Below are 18,832 nucleotides of genomic sequence, written 5' to 3'. Positions count from 1 at the left end.
CATAGTTGGATAAGACAACAAACAAGGGATGCGCTGGTGTGCGTGCTGGTTTTTGTTCCAGCCAATTAGGCTACTCTGGCTTAATTTTCTTTATGGTTACATACAGCAATGCTGGTTGTGTTGCACTGATTCACTCCTGTATCAGACAGCAGTAAAATGTTTGCAATACAGATACGTGTGCAGCCTGAATCTGTAACTCACGACTGTGTTTGGTATATAAATGATTGTGTTTGGTTAAAATGGCTCCGCCATCATGGTGCACCCCTGGCTTAGATCTACTTAGTTGTGGACTGAAGTCACATGTGGTGCCCTTAACAAACAATTAAACTCCTCAGTAGACCTGGTCCTGGTGATTTTTAAAAATTCTTTTAGTATATGCTTTTCACATGAATAGTGCCAGGTAGTGCGAGTAATGTTCTGATTTCCTGTTTAGATTTGAACAGCAACTTGGTAAGAGGCAGAGGTAGGGGAGATGTGGGCAGCTGATTGGCTGGAGAGCAATGCTGCAGGTGCTATGAATCCACCATCTTACATGGACCAAGCCGGTTGTATTACTGTCCTCATGTTACCTGGCTTAGTAAAGGTTTGATCTTCATTTTGGGTGGATAGCTTTTTATTAGAAATAAAACAGCATTTCTAACATGATGTATGGGGCACAAAGAAAATAGAATTGACTTGCTTTTCAGCATTACACCATTGTGACTTGGGGACTTGATACCTGAAATTGGGGACTTGTGACTGCACGTGAACTCAGCGCAGTTGAGTCTTGCTTGAGACCAGCATTTTATTGCTTGTCACTTGCATACCCGTGTCTTGATCGCATCACTGTTTAGTGGTAAACAGAAACTTGAGTAGGCAGGGTGTGTAGTTTTTATTTTGGCTGCTAGAAAAAAAGTGGTGCACTTCTGAGAACTAGAAATGGAAGCATGTGTGCATGGGTGTCCAATGCCAGTCCTGGCTGCAGCAGGCTGCAGTTTACTGGCACAGCACCCATAATGCATTGGGAACAGATGGCCCAAAACATTCCCAAGGGAATTTGAAATGCGTGTCCAGAACGTTTCAACTGTATTGGCAATGATTTAGACTGAGCCGGTTTTTGATTGCATTAAAAAAACTGAATTTACTCTGTGCAGAGCTGGGCTGATCCTGCTCTTACACAACAAAATCTGTTAGCCACATTTATTGTCAAATTAAAATCCACTCTTAAATGTAGGAAAGTGAAAGACTGCTCTTAAACTACTCTTGACTACATTAGGACTACTTTTAAATGTTGTCAAGTGGATAAATAAATAAAAATAAATCATAGCATGCCATCTTTGTGAAGTATTTCATGTTTTTTTTTCATAATTTCTTTGTGAAATTATGGAGAAAAAAAATGATGAAATGTCCTTTGAAAGAGATTAAAGCATTCAGACACTACGGTGTTGCGCTGTCAAAGTGACGACTGTTAAACTGCTGCTGCCATTGCTCCCTGGTAGTCAATCCAGGACATAGGTGTCAGAATCCAGCCCCGGAGGGCCACAGTGTCCGCTGGTTTTCAGTGTATTTCAGAACCAGAGATTAATGCAAGTCAGTGATTGGCTAAAGAATCCACACCTTGTTCCGAAGGCTCTAATTGGCTATTGATTGAAAGTAAACTGTAAATGCATGCAGATACCGTGACCCTCCAGGACTGGAGTTTGACATTTGACACCTACCTGATCTACTTGAGGGGACCCAGGCTTCGAATTGCAATCTGGACATTGATGTTACACACATTCATGCAACACATGTACACGTGCACAGGCACACACCTGTGCACACACACACACACACACACACACACACACAGACACACAGCTTCATGACAAGGCTTAGCGGGAGAGACAGTTTCTGACTTGGCCTGGGGGCTTTTCCATAAAAGCCAGAAACTTAGGTATGCATGAGATGGAGCTGAGGCAACAGCGCTGACCTGGAGTGGTATATTTAGACTGCTTTGGATCTGTGGAAGGTCTGTGTCTGTTGCTGGGAATATATTTCACAGAGACACTAGAGTTTGAGATAAAACACTCCTTTCATCCCCCCCGAACTCCGCTAAATACCCCTCTCAGAGTACGTATTCCCACTGTGTGAGAGAGCGCTGTCATTCTCCTTCCCCAGTTTTGTCTCGTGTCACTTAAAGTTCTGTCTGAAGCGCAGAACTCCCCACTGATGCAATGCAGTGCAATCAAACCAGGGCAAAAATAATGCAATCTCTTTATGTATTAACCCTTTGAAGAGTAGAGTTTTTTTTTTTGGAATGTTTTTTTCAGAATTCTAAGTCAGTGTTCTAGAACTCTCTATTGCTTTCAATTACCAGTAGTGATTGTTACATCAGCTTTAGAATGTTCAGCCAAGAACACGTATTTGTGATCTTGCACCTTAAAGGGATAATGTAATTATATAAATGTCCATTTCACAGATTGTAGTGAGGGGACTGTAGTTTAAGTTTTAAGAAAATATGCTTGAATTGCTATCGCTGCACATTTAATCTGTTTTAATGAACATTTTTAAGGTAAACAACGTGTAATTGTTATTTTAATATCAGTGAGATGTTGGCCGGGATTTAGTTTGTTCATAGCTCTGTCATGTAAGCAAGTTTTGGGTTTTGTTTTCAAAACAAGAAGCACCAAAATTAACCTGCCAGAATGGTTTTTATTTATAGATTTTTTGAAAGAAGATAACACTTGAATTAATTTGCAAGTCAAAATTCTGGAACTCAGACACATTCAGGTCCAGCAATGAAGTGTATAACCCCTGGTAAATTTGGCTAAATACACTGATGTTGATTCTGAGATGACTGATATTTTGTGCAGGGTGTGGTTAGCTTTTTTATTTTTCTCAGACTTATTTATGGCTCTTCAGTCTGGCAATGTATTTTGAATAGATTTTCACTGAGCAGAACAACATTTTCCTTAAATAAATGCATCGACATTTCGCACGTCTCTTACAGAAAGAACATCATTTCGGTTGCTGATTGTTCTCAGCTTGTGAGCATGCATGTGTGTTTGTGCAGTGAGTCTTTTTTGTGTGCTGCAAAACCAACCCTGAAAAGGACATTTCAGTTGCAGGCTGTATAGTTTCTGTTCAATCAGGATTTTATTTTCCAAACAAAAAACAAGACTCATCATCTTAAAGAAAATTATTTAGTGACCATTGCTTAGATATATTCAGTGCTTTTCAAGTGGGAAGTTTAGTTTTTCATTCAAATGTACAAATGTCACACCCATAACAGATGAACTGCCCATTTACATGACATTTTTTTATGATTCATTGTTCGTATATAGCCTAAAACGCCTTTGCGCGCCTGTTGTAGCAAACCAGAAAGTCGTTCTCCGGCACTTGGAGAGGATTGTTCAAATAAACATACTTGTACAATGGCAATGTGTGAGCGATTAAAACTTGGCTGTACCTCCACAGTCTTATTTTGACTCAAGAACACTGTAGTCATTAAGGATGCCAGGACTGAGTCCTCAGTAACGCAAAAGTCCCCCTTAATCCGGACTGCATTAAAGGACACATTCGTCCAGTGTCACATCCCACCAAACATGAGGAGTATTTGAGGGCAGGGAAGGGTACTAGACACAGGGTCTGCTGGGCTCCCCAACCCTGGTACTGGAGAGCTGCAGGGGCTGCTGGGTTTCATCGTCTTCCATCATTTAAAGAGGCTTATTGCACAATGAATTTACCTCACCTGGTTTCTTGTTTCGTTTGCAGGCAGGTAAAAACGAATACCAGCCATCCTGTGACTCTCCATAACCAGCGTTGTGGACCCCTGTGTATTGTAGGTACGTCTGTTTGGAGGTACTGTGTAACAGAGATGCATCATGTGTGGTGCGCTTCATCGCTCATCCCCGGCAGAGCGGGACGTGTCGCCCGTAGGCTCAGCGAGGATCCGCGCCCGGTGCCGAACTGCCAATCGCGCGTTTAACGGGAGCCAGGCCGCCGCGCCGCGGACGGAGAGTCGTTAACGCCCCCGCCAGCGTTTCCCCCGTTCCTGCCTGCCTGACGCTCCGGTCGTGCGTCCTGCTTTCTGAACTTTTCGGCCGTCCGGAATAAACACACGTAAGGGTTCGGGGGCGCTGACGAACGCTGGGAATTTTCTCCGGCCTCTTTGGCCCTCGAGCGCGTAGTTTCTTGGACTTTTGGAAGGAGGAGGAAAGAAAGAAGTGGGGTGGGAGGGGGGGAAAAAAAAGTCTGGTTTGTGTGACTGTTGTTCGACGTTGCCGCGGAAACTGGCGTTTATTCCTTGCCGGGGCCCAAAACAGTCTCGGCCTGCGTATTTCGGGCATGGAACGCTCTCCTAGAAACCTTAAAAAAAAAAAAAAAGGGGGCGCGAATCTCTGCCTGAGCCCCTGTTCTGTTCCGCTGCCTTTCCCCCGCTGTCGCTCTGAATAGGAGCCTCCTCACAGCCCCTCGAGTTCTCACAGGGAGCTGGGCCCGGCCGCTGGTGACCCACTTCCTGGCGGGGGTGGCGGTATTCAGGGGATCCCGTCGCTGAGGCACAATACCCGCGCAGCGGTTCGTCGTCCCTGATTCGCCGTGTCACATTCGGTTTTAATTTCCCTGCTCTTCTGTTTAACTGAATATTTAACAGTCGTCGGAGTGTTATAATTGGGATCTCTGAGACCGACGCCTCTTTCCGCGCTGTCGTTAAGTGAATCTGAGAGGAAATTAAATGTTTTTTTTTCTTTCTTTCTCTCTCTCTCTCTCCGCCCCGAGCGCCCGGATTAGACGTGGGCCGCGGGAGGCATTCTGAAGGGGCGATTTCCGCGCCCCCTCGCGGTACACCTTCGCCACGGCCTCTCCGCCGTTCGTCCGTTTTCGCGCTTGAATGCTCAGGGCAGCGGGCCCGAGGGGTGCGAGGCGAAGGCTTCGTACTCGCCCCCGCGCCGGTCTTCAGTCAGCAGAGTCAGTGGCGTCGGACAGGGCTGCAGAGGTCTCTGATCTGGGCTGCCGTGGCTCCCGATGGGTCTGAGAACCCCCCAGCCAAACAAAACCGCTGTCCTGTGACATACAGAAAGCTGCGTCTTCGCTGGGCTCTCCCCCTCTCATGTGTAACTGCCACTATACGCGAGGGAACATTTAAAACTGGATGACACGGCCAGCTAACAGGAAGTGTGTTTATCTGCACATTCCAGTCGCATCATTATGAGGCTGCAAGTGTGCTTTGCGTCTCATCTGTTTTTGTTGTTGGGGCTGTGGAATACGTGGAATATTAACTTTTCATTCCTTCCCTTTGCACTCAGTCTCGCTTGGGTCTGTTCCAAAGCACCTGACTGCAGCTCTACTCTACTGTTTCAGTTAGGATATTGCTTGATCACATCTGACTGAAATGTAATATTTGGCTGTCTAGTGCCACGCCAGTAAAGTCTGTACACACACACACACACACACACACACACACACACACACAGCGCTCGCCCACACACATAATATGCACAGGCACAACATGTGCATGCATGCACACACATTCAAACGCATGACGCATGCACACACACAGTGCTTGCGCGCACACAGAACAAACACGCAGTTATGGGGGTGGGGATAAGAGGCGTGGCAGGTGAAACGCAGATTCACATTAATGGCTCATTATCCACACAGGGACCTTCCCTTTCTCTGCGCATCTCAACCTCACCTGGAAGGAAACAGTCACTCGTCACAGGAAACGACGGCTCTCGCGACTGAAAGGGAAACAGGAACATCAGTTTCCTTTGAGCGGCGTCATGGAGAGAGACACTGAGGTGTCCATCAGTCTTCTCCACCTGGTCGCACTCCAGCCGCGTTCACAGAACGGTTTTAATCATCTCATTGTCTCCCGAGTTCACCTTCCCAGACAGCGTCAGTCCCGTGCCCTGCCCCCTTATCCACCCTGTGAGAAACACGCCGTGGTGGGGTAGCAGGCAGGGTGGGGCGAGGGGCTGGGGCGGGTGGGTATGGTGGTGGTGGTGGAGGACACGTTTTGGCAGAGCAGGACGGGCTGGGCAGGTCTCCCCAAAGCTGATCAGGCCTTTGTTGCGGATCTGCCTGCGGCCAGCCGGTCTTCTCCCTGAGAGGACACCGCACGCCAGCGCTGTCGAGCGCGGAAGGAACGCTCACACGTCCGTGCGTTACCACGGCAGCCAGGCGTCACGCCGCATCGCTTAATCAGAACGTAACACAGGACCCGGGAGGCGGGATAGGGTGGTTTTTTTTTGGGGGGGTTTAGATAGAACCAAATGGAGAATAAAAGAAATGGGCTGGGTGTGTGTGGGGTGGGGGGTTCATCTGACACCAGCGCTGGCTTTTGTCAGCGAGCTGAAATACAAACACAGAAACGTAAACAGAAGAAGAGCGTTTGATTTCGAGTGAAACCTGTGGCCGGAGACTGAGGCTGTAAACAGGGCCGCGGAAATGATTTCCAGACCTGGATTTTAAAAGCTGCACTCATTTACCCCCCTTCCCCCGCTTGAATTTTAACACTGAAGGTGTTTCCCGGATAGTCAAATAACTATCCAAAATAATTTCCTTTTCGATGCCGGTTTATAGGTTTACAGTTTAAAATGAGAACGATATCCCCAACCCAATAGAGCCTGTACGCATGTGCGACTGTTTCTACAAACCCAGGACCCAGAAAAAAGTGTGATGCAAAAATATTTGATGACCAACTGCACAAAGAAATACTTGCTAGCCTAAAAAAAAATTTGAAAGAGTCTGTAAAAAGTTTAGATTTATGTTCCAAAATGTCTGTCTGTCTGTTTGGATACAAACTGATGTAGTGCTGAGGTTTCAGCATATATTGGTATATTTGTATCATATGTACTTATACAGGTACATATTGTACATACTGAATATGATATGCATACATGTATGCATATGGGACGCTGTATTCCATAAACGTCTGATCAGTGACTGATGGTCTCAGGCATGAACAGTGCCAGTATTTCCCTTGTCTCTCATTGGTTGTCCCTCCTTGTCTTTCTCAGGTATGAACAGGTCGTGTCAGTGCACAAGTGCCACGTCTTGTTGTCATAGCAAAAGCACAACTGACACGTGCGGCAAATAATTATTTCAAAAGCGATGGCACGTTCACGCTGATATGTTTCAGACGGCTGTCATTCACGCGTCATCTGTCAGCCATTGCTGCCGTTTGCATCCAATGAAAACAGGAAAAGTATGCAGTCCCTCTGAACCCCCCTCTTTCTCTCTGTCTGTCTTTCTCTCTCGCTGTCTCTCTCTCTCTCTCTTTCTTTCTCTTGCTGTTACATGGTCACAATAGCTGTTTTTTTCTGATTCATATATATTGTATTTTAATATAGATGTGTGTGTGTGTATGTGTCTGTGTGTTTGGGCTGAGGGAGGGGGGGAGTGGAGGGGGGGCTTGCCAGGTTTCCGTGGCAACCAGGAGTCAGACGATCTCATTACTGACCTCAGTCATTATTTTCTGAATTTCCTTTCATGGGTTCTACCCACCTTTTCAAGGTCAGATAATCTCTATGGAGGGAAAATAATTAAATGGTCCATTCAGTGGCATTCCTCGCACATTAGTCTTTTCTTGAACAGAGCCCAGAATGACAGGAGACCGTCCATTCCCTTTGATCATTTGGCTGAACTCCATCTTCATCTCCTGAACTGGGATTGTGGAACAACAGCTTAAAACCTTACTGCTTAAACATTTTAACATTTCATCAAGTGGTCCCAATCAAGACTCAATCAAAAAAAACCTTGATTGTGGCATACTAACTTAAAAAGTACTTAAATAATCTACTGATAAAAACGACTTAAAAACTCAATTCTTTCAAATTACTGGACTCCATCCTCCATCAGGCGTACAAAACAAGGCACAAAACAAAAGAAATCCGTCTGATCATATACTATACCTTTAAAATGTTCTATATTATTTTTTATATTATTATTATTACTGGTGGTCTCTGACCTACAGGCAGTCGTCTTTATAATCTGTGCCGAAACGCTTTCGGCACTTGCATACCTCCAGGAGCCGTTTTCCGAACGGGCTTTCACGGGGTAGACATTGATGAACTCCCCAATCAGCTCATCAAAAAGGGCGGTGTGGGATCGTAGGCTGAGGGCAGGGGGGGGACAGGGATGTGGATTGTTAGAGACGGGGGTTTCCTGTGCACCTACGTACACAGCGTGTAGCGTATCGAAATAAAGGCGTCCAGAAGCTGCAGGCGTGGACATTGATTTGCCGGCGGTGCGGAGAAACGGACCGTATAAAAACAGGCGCCCGCATTTATTCGGTGTGAAACGCTGTCCACCCCTGACTGTGAGAGCGGGGATCCTCGCCTAGCGGGGATGTGTGTGAATGCTCTACGGGCTGTTACCCACATAAACAGTGGGAATGGGTGACGTTTCACACGCATGCATGCGAGAGATGCTTTGCCTATATCTACGCATGTATTTCACATGCCATACGCTATACCTGAAATGCATGCATGAGAGATATCTTTTTGCCTATATCTATGCATATATTTTACATGCTATACAGGTTGTTCACCTTTCTATTTTTGCATGTTTGATGCCTCTGTGACCTGCAAACCAACCCGCATCTCCAAATGTTTGATATCATTTTGTTACAGTATACATTTTATTTTTATTTTTAGCCCATGCTTGACCGCAGATGTTAGCAGTGCCACCGTTTCAAAAACGTGCTGAATCATTCCACACACAGATGATTTCCCTCCATCTGCCTGTGGTCGATGTTTCAGTCGGCTGTTTTTTGATAGTGTTCCATCCACTTAATCCACCACTGGTGGCATGATAACTTGCTTCTGGTAGTGTTAGTCCTATGCAGTGCTAATCTCCTTTTGGCCAAAAATACTTCTACAAAACTAAACTGTGTGATTGAATTACTCAATTTTTAGGAGTTGAAGTAGTGAAGTTGCTGAAATTATTATCATTATTATTATTATTATTATTATTGATTCAAGCACAAGATTTGCTGTAGCTCTTCTGGTGGTTGGGTTCAATATTCAATATTTGAACAATAATAACTTTTGAACCGTTGTCAAAACTGACGTATCTACATTTCTCGCAAAGGACAACTTTCTCTCAGAACTTTGAAGTCCATCGTTCGATTGACTTTTCGCTATTGTGAGTATTTTAATAACACTGAAGCGACATCATCTCATGCCTTCGACTGGTTTCTGCAGAACACGTCCTTCATCGGAGATGTGTGGCGCTGTCTGTAGCGCAGATGCTAGCTGTTCGATTCCTGTCATGGCACCATCTCAAAGTCTCTTCTCTGTTACCCCCTCTGCCTTTTTGTCTGAATAAAACTGATAGCACAAAGGGAGGACGGGCCAGTCTGCTCTATATTAAACAAAATTGAATTTCTGTGGGAAATTTTATGGCTGTAGTATCAAATCAAATTTAGGGGTATTTATGCATAATTGCACAAATTGCTGTAATTCCAGACTGGGCTTATTGACCGAGTCATACTGTAGGTCCAAATTAAACAATATATGAACGGTTTTGACCGCTTAAAAAATGTATAAACTACAGATAATTATGTTTCCAGGAAAGTGTCTTGAATCCTACCATATTTGTGGGGTTTATTTACTATTATGGAATTTTCTGACGCAATTTTGTGTCTTCAATTTTCAGTGTTTTAATCATCATAACTCTTGTCACAAATGGACACAAACATTGTTCTTGAATGGATTTGTCACAGGAACAAAATTTATTTGGCGTTGGCGTTATTTTGCCTGCTCACAGAGAAAACTGATGCTCATTTTTCCATCTTCCTGCCCTGCTCATTTGTGGTTGGCTAGACGGTTCTGCCACAAGCAATGCTATTGCACTAAATAAAAATATTAGTACTTTTTGTTATTTAGCAAAATTTAACTGAGAAGTGAAGAAATCTTTATCGACTCAAAGGATGGCCAAATGGCAGCCAATTTACTCAGTGGGTGTGGCTTATCGCATGACTTTTTATAAATGCCTAATGGAGTGACCTGAAGTGATGAGTAATGGTTGATAATGACACATCAGGACTCTAAACTTAAAGTATTGTCCCAATCAAAACACCCTGTGACACTTATGGGGCTCCATATTAAAACAAAATTACTTAGATTCCTCGTCCTTTTCCAAAATATCTAATCAACCTCATTTATCATACATGTGTACACCAAGGGTCACTGCCATCTTAAACTGATGGCTATTTTGGAATGTTCTGGCCAGTTTTTTTGGACTAACTGTATAGGTGAATCTTGAGTAACTTGGCACTGCACCAGAGTGGGTATAGAGTGGGTGTTTGAATGCCTACTCTGGAGTTTTGGAATAGATTGGCTGTTTGGTGGTGCTATACCAGGCTCTTGAATTTACTATATTAAAACAATCATACTGTGTGAATCTCAAAATCAACAAATCTGTTAAATGACTTATGTCTGTATATTGGATTTTCTGCTATTTAGAATTTTCTGAAAAACACTAAAAAAATAAAAAATAAAATAATAATAATAATAGAGCACCTTTCATGTAAAGAAGCAAGCAGTTCTGAGTGCTTGCTAGTGGAATAAAAACAAGAATACGGGTAAAATATATAAAATAAAATGTGTGAATAACAATAAACAGAATAGGAGGTAAACTCCATAATTGCATAATGACAAACTAAAACGAGAGATTTTTCAGCTAAGAATAATACTTGTAAATTGCGTTTGGGAAAGTTTAGATGATTTTTGTGGCATGTATAAATTGTAATGCTTTGTGACGGGCTGAATGATGGTTAGGCGAACGGCTTGCGAGCGGGCCAGGCCCCCGGTGTGGCGCTGCGGCGGGACGGGTGCCGTACCCCGCGTCTTTCCCCTCGCCCCGGTGACGCCGTGCGCTGTGTGTTAATTTACTGCTTTCTGCACCGCTGACGGGACGCAGCGAGGGGACGCAGCGAGAGGGCGCAGCGAGGGGACGCAGCGAGAGGGCGCGCGGAGTTTGGGGCTCTGCGTGTGCGTTGTGTGCTTTCCAGCTGCGATCGCGTATGCGCGCACACACACACACACACTCACACACTCTCATGCTCACACACACACACATACACGCACATACACGCTTGCACGCTCACACACACGCACCCACTCACAGATGCACACACACACACACACTCACACACATCACAGACACACGCACACACACACTCATACTCTCTTTCACCTTCACAGCCAATGCCTTTCAAGGGCGTCTCAAGAAGGAAAAAAAAAAATCATAAATGAATAAAAATCAGCTTGGTGAAGGCAGGGAGCCCTTGTGCCTGATGCATCTCAATGGGGCTTTTAATTACCCTAACGAGCCGTGATCTGTGTGTTTATTTTGAAAGTCTCGCGCAATCGGACGCGTAATCGATTAAGGCCGCGCGAATCCATCTTCCCGGGGTCTCTGGGAAAACGACGGAGAGGTGACGCGGTATAAATATGGAGAAGGAAATTTTGAGAAGGCGGCTGGACGGGGGAGGCGGGGGAGGCGGGGGAGAGTGCATCTGAGGGGTAGAAATAAAATAGTCCTCTGCTTTGTGACCTTGCAACAGCAGCAAATTGGCTGGCAAACTTGCGGTGTGCCGGGGCTGAAAGAGCGACTGTGTGAATGCACAGCGCCGCTCTCAGACCTCTGCCCCCTCAGACCTGCGCCCTCCGCCCTAGACCCTGCCGCCCTCCTCAGACCCCTGCCGCCCGCCCGACCTGCCGCCTCAGACCCCTGCGCCGCCGCCCTCACCCGCCGCCGCTCCTCAGACCCTGGCCCGCCTCGACCTCGCCGCTCCTCAGACCGCGCCGCCTCCGACCGCCGCCTCCCAGACTCTCGCGCTAGCCTCTCCGCCTAGACCGCGCCTCTCAGACCGGCCGCTCCTCAGACCTCTGCGCCGCCCAGAGCGCCCTATGGCATGTTGAACAAGGTCAGCCTTATTACTTTATTAACAACACACAGAGAGGGCCAAGGTAGGGGAACAATAGAAGTGTGTGAGAGTGTGTGTGTGTGCGTGTTAAAATGTGAGCATGAGGTAAAGCAAGATGCTGAGAGGGAGAGCAAGGAGAGAGCGAGAGGAAGAGAGGGATGCACAAAGAGAGAGGAGGTATCATCTCCTTTTAAGACGAATGCTGTTTTCCTCCAATAATAGATGATGATGACGACTCAGCGTTCCATGAAACTAAAGCAGCGCACGGCACTATCGCGAGATTCTACTGCATCCCACTCCAACATGAGCAATGCAGCCCAAATCCCGCCACAGATCACATCACGATCAACTGCGCAGTAACGACACAGGCTCAGGTTTTCATCCTCGGATTAACCCTGTGCGAAATCATAGCGGCGAAACCCCAAAGAGGAGCAGTCTGGCTTTTTTGCGGCTGTGCCAGATGCTGGGGGCGGAGCCTATTCTGCGTTCACCTTCCTCGTTTTGCTCAACCGTTTAGAGATGGTGATGCAATAGCTGGCTGGGAGGGACACGTAAAAGTGTTCAAAGGGTCCTCTTCTTGAAGCAGAGTGTCTTTCTGTGCTTCGGTATTCCAATGCCAAGCGTGAACCTCTCCGATCCGTTTATCCCAGAATTCCTGAAATGCAAAAAAAAAAAAAAGAAAAAAGAGGAAGTTTGAGGTATATCCTACAAGCTCAGTGGGAAGAGTAAAGGCTGTACAAATAGCACCGTGGTTTAGGTGCCGAGCAGCTTCCTTGAAACCACATTTCATTGGTCCCGTAGTCCTTCATTAGCATATTCATGCTTTGCAAATGACAGATCGCAACTAAAGACTGTACTATAGCGCCTATTTGGAAAATACACAAATATTAAATGTGTACAATTAAACCAGTAATGGTATTTTCCATAATTAAATACATGATTTTAAAAAAATTTTTATAACCCTGCATGCTTTAAATGAAAAGTATAATTAAGCTCTGTGGTAGCTGGTGCTATAGAAAATAAGCATACGTACTGCATACTGCTCTAGTAATACTGGCAGGAGCATTTATTTTACATTTACATCGTAGAAACACACTCCCCTTTATTCTTATAAATATGCTAAAAATGTGCTAGTGCTCAATGAAATGTTTCATATTTATTCTTTTTTTAGACCATTGATATTCATTTCCATGACAAGAGTAAAATGTCATGAAAAATAAAAGGAAATGATTCATTACTAACAGCGTGTTAATTTTTATTATGTCCCAAATTCTTTGCATGCTTTAAACAGGTTAAAAAAAGTAAGATCGAAAGTAATTGCTTGGAACAAAAATCAAACATGCACGTGGCTCCTCCCCCTTCCCAAACCCCACGCCCTGCCTTTGTTTTCACACCTCAGTACTGAAGACTTATTTTGCTGCACACATCCACCTCACTTCACTGCCTGAGAGACAGCCCCCCCCCGCCCCCCCCAGCGCCTGCCAGCAGTGTAAACGCACACCAAGGGGGTCAGAACACGGGCGTAAATAAGCGACGACGTTCCCGCGTGCCAGACGCCTCCCTTTTCACCTCCCCTCCTCCCTCCATCTTGTGTTTCACCCTCCAGATCTTCAGCCAGTCATATTTCTTACCCCAGCGTGATACAGATATCAGGGCAAGGCCGTGTGATGCTAAACAATGTTCCAGCCCCCCTCCCCCCCCTTCCCAGCGGTTCTCTCATTCCCTCCCTTTCCCTCCCTCTCTCTCCTCCCTCGCTCCTAATGAGTCTTTTTTTTTTCTCCTCCACATCTCACACACTGGAAGAACGGTCAGTGGTGAAGGGGAGAAGGCGTTTGATATTGATAGCCACACATTCCCCCCCCCCTGGGGGTTCGGGGGAGTTGGGGTTTCCTGTAAGACATCTTTTATGCAGCGGTAATGGGATGGGGGAGGGAGGTGGAGGGGGGGGGGGGCGCTCGCTCGCCCGCTGAGCGCAAATTGAAAAGGACGTGGCTGGTTAAGATAAGGGCTCATCTGAATTCATTGAAAATGGCCAAGACCAGGCGACCGGGGAGAGGGAATTAGATTGTACGGTGGAGTCACTTTTGGAGACCCACTGCTATTTTTGGAAGCTCCCTACCACCCACTCAAACCATCCCCCCTCCAAACCTCAAACCCCCCCCCACCCCTCCCTAACCCTGGTACTGATGATAAGACCACAGGTTGTCATTCAAGTCACAACGACTCCTGGACTGTGCAGACTGTGATAACCCCCCGCCCGCCCCCGCCCAACCAAACTGACCATCAGCTCGATGTATTCTCTCCATGTCAAATCCTGCACCAAAGCATCAGAAACCGGTTTCAATGCCCTCCATTCACAGCAAGAGAATACTGGGGTTTTCAACCCTAAAAATGATATCTGAATTAACTGTACAGTTATAAAAATTACAATGCCTTGTATATATGTAGAGCTCAAGCCTAAAACTCAAGCCTAATCCAAATAAGTAGCACAATTAAAGGTCAAAATGGAAAACAGGAAAACGGATGCACTAATACAGAGTATTGCAACACACAATGGGTGACAGCAATCTGATATAATCCATAAAACAGATTTTATAAGTATAAAATTGTCCAAAAACACAATGAAGTAAGATAAGCACAGTTGCATTCAGTTGTGGTGGGGCTGAGCATGCTTGGAGTCTTTCTGTAAGTTTCTCTTTTCCTGTAAGTAGCACATTGTCTTGGGGGGCGGCAGCCATTATCCAAGCCCAGGAAGCAAATGGACTCCTCGCATTTGAACGAGTTCTCTCTGGAAGAGTGGGCCAAATGAGTCGCTGGGTAGGTGCAGAAGCGCTTGTCTGGACGTAGAGAGCGAAGGTCCAGTTAATTAAGGGCAGCTCATCAATCTGACCAAGAAACGGAATGGGAGAGATGGGTTATTAAAAGAACAATGCGCCATATTAGGGCAAGTCAGTCAAGTCCCTTCCAGCTGCACTAACAGCCAAAGCTACACTTGACCCTCCTGTATGAGTAGAGATGTATGCTAATATGTTGGCGATTGCTGATTTTTGGTGTCTGCTGGTTCAAGAATTTGTGTCCAGGCCTGGGTCAAATGTATTAATGCATACCTAAACTCTTTGGGTGACTGTTTAATCTTGAAAACGCTGCTGCAGATCTCTGAATTTTCAACAAACCTGTCATGAACAAAAACCTAAGAAAGGAATGTGCTCAAATTCAAACGAAAGAAGCATTTCATTCATTCCATTTCATTCTCGGATGTCTCTTTTCCAGTTGTTTCCAGGAATTTTACTGGTTTATAAAGGGTCAAAGTACTTCAAATTATTATTTGACTCAAGACTGTTCATGTTAGGCTGAATCGTTTATTTATCTTTAATTTTTTCATAATTACATATTAGGGCTGAATATTGAATTATGGTTTTTTTTTAAGAGTAACTGCCACCATGGGGCGTATAGGTGACCTTTCTTTCTTTTTTCTTTAATCGTAACTGATCATAGGACTGATGGAGTAGTTAACAGAGGCCATGTGAAATCCTTCCACAAAAAGCAAAACAAAACTTCATCTCTGATATCTATTGGGTGCTGATAAGGCAACCAATCAGCAGCAAGGCCCTGCTGCTTCTATGTGACTGAAAAAGCAAATCACATGATCACACCGAAGCTGTACGACCTTGCTGCTGTCTTATCCGCGTGGTGACACGTTTCTCTGGCTGGTGCCTCGGACATGCTGCCCAACATTCCTAAGAAAGCCAATGAGATCCAAACATCTGCACATGCTTCTATGGGCTCTGTTTGGGATTGGGTGGTTGTTTCTAAATCCATGCTGAAAAAAATGGCCTAAAGACTAGCTGTATAATTTCCAGCAATCTCCATGGTTAGGAATTATGCGGAAATTGTAGAATTCGGTGTTTAATTTCAAAACGGGGATTTGAAAAGGCAGGTTTTTTATTTATTTTTTGCCCCAGTGTTCTGTTTCAGGGCAGTTTATTACTTTTCTTCCTGTAGCAAGCAGAACACGAGATCTGGCGTGTGAACAGAAGAAAGCGGCTAGAGACAGGCTTTCCAGAGAAGAATGTGGTAAACTGGGAAGAGTAAACAAGTGGACATGCTTGTTGAGTATTGTGGTTAATGTTGTATTTGTTCGCAATCACCAGTAATCAGTGCAGTTTCTCAATTAGGAACAGTCTAGCTCTGCTGCAGCCAACTGGAAATGCACCAGGCAGACTCTCTTTATAGATCATTTATAATGTAGTAATGCAGTGTGTACCTGTATATATGTGTGTCTGTGTGTGTGTACCTGTTTAGTTATATAAAAACTAATGACAATTTACGTGTAGTAGGCTATTGTCCAGATAATCTTCCACAGTTATTCAACACATTTTTGCATAGTATCAGTTTATGATTTACGTAGTAAATGTGTTTATATATGGCATATCTTAAATGTTTCATGCCATAACTCCTCAGTATGGATTCTTCAGGACTGTACAGAAGGTCTGGGTGTGATCTTAGCCCAGGGCTGCCAAACCCTGTTCCTGGAGATTTACCATCCTGTAGGTTTTCACTCCAACCCTCACAAAACACACCTCGTTCTACAGCTAGAGATCTCATTAAGATGGTAATTAGTGGAGTCGTGTGTGCCAAATTAGGATTGAAATGAAAACGAACAGGTTTGGGCAGTTCTGCCCCAGACGGTCGTCTACAGGACAGCGTAGCTGAAGCTGAACAAGCTTTGTGTTTTCCGCCTCGCGGGTCGAGCTCCCAGCCCCCCATCTTCCTCCCCCCCCCCCTCCTCCCCCCATGGACGAGACCGCACTGAAACACGAGCGAGCGGATCGCCACAGCCCACGCGATTCATGGGTCATTTCACCAGACCAAACTGCCCCCCCCCCCCAACCCCCCCGCTCTCGAACCCGCTCTGTCCCGCCGCTGAAAGATGAGCAGTCAGACGGAATCCCCTCGGCCGTGGCCTTCCGCGTCTCTGCTGGATGAAGAGCCTCACGCCCGCGGTGTGTGATGCGCTGGGTGAGGAGGAGTACCGGCTGTGTAGCGGGTAGTGAAGTGGGGAGAGGTGGTACTGGGCACTGGGGTGAAGGAGGGGATGGGAATGTGGGGTGTAGTGCTTGTTTCTGAATGCTATGGTGGCGAAAGTTCTCATTTAATTCAAGCCCAAAATCTCAAGGCATTTTTGGAGGGCAAATGCAGGCCAGCAGATGTAGGGAGGGTATCCCGGAGTATACTGGACTTGCAGTGGTGGAATAACCAAAAAAGCTCTTGATTCCTGAGGTCCACCGAATACAATAGAAATAGAGCGGTACAAATGCATTCATACTGAGTAATACTATAATCATGATGATCACTGCTGATTGGTGGCTCAGTCGCTCTTTGCGATGAGTTGTTCTGTAGCAATGCTGATACAGTGTGAATGTGTAGAGGAAGAGTCCCTCATGCTACGTCCTGTACAAATGAAAAACTGATGAGTTAATCCTGCTCCACAGATTTCCCAGACACCAAGAAAGCCACTTTTAGAAATTGTTCTAAAAACTTTCCATGAATCTGCCGTTTTTACATTGCTGGGCTGGTGATAACCATGCAAAAAATATGAAAAAACTTGTGTGGGAACTATTTAGACCAATTTGAACCTTTTGCTTGCAAGTTTGGTTTTCTCTTTCCTCTTTCCCCTGTACATAGATAATGCACTAACTCACAAATTATCTAGAGGAACTTTGGCATAGCTTCATTTGTACTGAATCTGCAAACACTGTAATAAAATCCAGGTTTGTTTTGAGTGTGAACCCTGCCACTTCCTGCTTTAACGCTTCCATCCCATAAGCCATAAGTATAGTGATCTGTGCTACAGGAGACTGCAGACTCCTCATTTAACTTCGGTTTGTGTACGAAATCTAAAAAGGCGTCAGATTTAAATACATAATTATTGAACTTATGCTGAGGGATGGTCATCACTCTTATTTGGAATATTTTTTGCCAATCCGTACGCGATACTCATTTCTCTCAGACAACAGATCCCAGTGTTCCTAGCGTGGACGGATGGACACGAGAGAAACCTAGCGCTTAGCCGCAGCCTCCGAGCGCGAGCGCTTCCCGTCAGAGCCGTTCCCTCAGGCTCTGGAGTTTCACGTGCGCAACGCTCGCCGGTCCCTTAAGGAGAACGGAAAAGATCCGCGATTTTAGCGCTGCAACCGAAGAAAGTCTGAGTGAGAGAGAAAGAGAGAGAGAAAGAGAGAGAGAAATAAAGAAAGAGAGAGAGAGATGGATTTCACAGGCAGACATGAGGGGGTTGTGAGAAGCGTGGATCTGTTGCAGAATGGTGTGGGAGAGCGTCACTGCGCTCTGCTGATAAGACCCTCGCCATAATAGGGGAGGTGGACTTGTCCATCACACCCCCGAAAGGCCATCGCATCTGGTTTTGTCCTTTTATTAAAAACCTCGCCGTCAATGGGGCGAGGGGGGGGAGGGGGTGGGGGGGCGTGCTGAATGAGAGCCGGTCCTTACCCTACGATTACCCGACTCAAAGGCAGCTGTCGCGAGATGGATGTGGGGCAGCCTAAAAAGAAAAGGGGTGCGGGGGCGGCGGGGGTCGATGGAAGGCGGGAGGGATGGAAGGCGCGGGGGCGGCGGGGGGGGGTTGGACGCTCTCGGTCCGTCACCCCGCTCGGGAACGTGTTTCTCAGATTACGCCCGGAGTACGCGCTCGTAATTGAATGAGGGGGGAGGGTTTCTTTTTTTTTTTTTAAAAGAGAGAAAGAAACGAAAGCAGAGAAAGAAAGCGGCTACAACACAGGGGATAATGGGGACAGAACGCCCCTCTCCTTGCTTCTGAAAGGGGGTTTTCTTTGGCTCGGTGTGGCGATGGATTTGATTTATGTAAAACCACCGTAGATGCTTGTGTAGCAGGTGGCGATTCCCACTTTCAGGCTC

This window comes from Anguilla rostrata, chromosome 14 (assembly GCF_018555375.3).
Source record: "Anguilla rostrata isolate EN2019 chromosome 14, ASM1855537v3, whole genome shotgun sequence".
NCBI classification, from domain to species: domain Eukaryota; kingdom Metazoa; phylum Chordata; class Actinopteri; order Anguilliformes; family Anguillidae; genus Anguilla; species Anguilla rostrata.
This window is presented reverse-complemented; position numbering follows the sequence as displayed.